We start from the raw sequence: 746 nt of genomic DNA on the forward strand, positions 1-746 counted from the left end.
CTAGCCAGATTTGTAAGGTAGAATTGGGATCATGATAGTGGGGGTGGGGAGGAAGCATTTAGGAACTAGAGGAAAGTTGTATGTTTCATCGTTGCTACATCGCACCCTGACTGGCTCATCTCCGTGTTCCCGTCCTACCTCCTAGTAGGTTTCACAGTACCTGGGGTCTCACAAACTTACAGATGACCAGATCAAGCATGGCAATTGGTGTCTCTCTGCCTGCAGCTTCGGAGGAAGAAGGAGAGTCGGGATCAGGAGAGAAGGTGGCACCTGGAGTAATGACTCCACGGACAACTACCTCCTTTGTCATGAGAGCAGAAACACTGGATGCTGCCCAGCCACCATGAAAAATCCCATAGAAGACTCCTGATCAAAAGGAGGATATATGCAACAGAGTGTCACAATTCTCCCAGATTCCAGACTTTCTAGACCCATTGAAGGCAAATGACCCCCTAAAGCTATGACTCAAGAATCATCTTTAAAACTTAAACCAAAGTATCCCCTCGAGTCTTCTTAAAATCATACAATCATTAAGCTTAGCTTAACCAGGAAAAAGTGTCTGCTGGGAGCACTGAAGAGCTATCTATCAGGGATCAGCGTGACAACAATAACTCAAAAAATTAGAAACCGTGGGGGAGTAACACGTTGATATTAATGGGGAGGAGCAACTCAAGAAAAGGATGCGTGCATATCGTGAAGAGTACTGTCAGTGTCCCTGGGTGGTCCAGGCAGAAATAGAAGGATTG

This window comes from Echinops telfairi, unplaced genomic scaffold (assembly GCF_000313985.2).
Source record: "Echinops telfairi isolate 266 unplaced genomic scaffold, ASM31398v2 ScPeMD7_1293;HRSCAF=1785, whole genome shotgun sequence".
Classification (NCBI taxonomy): Eukaryota; Metazoa; Chordata; class Mammalia; order Afrosoricida; family Tenrecidae; genus Echinops; species Echinops telfairi.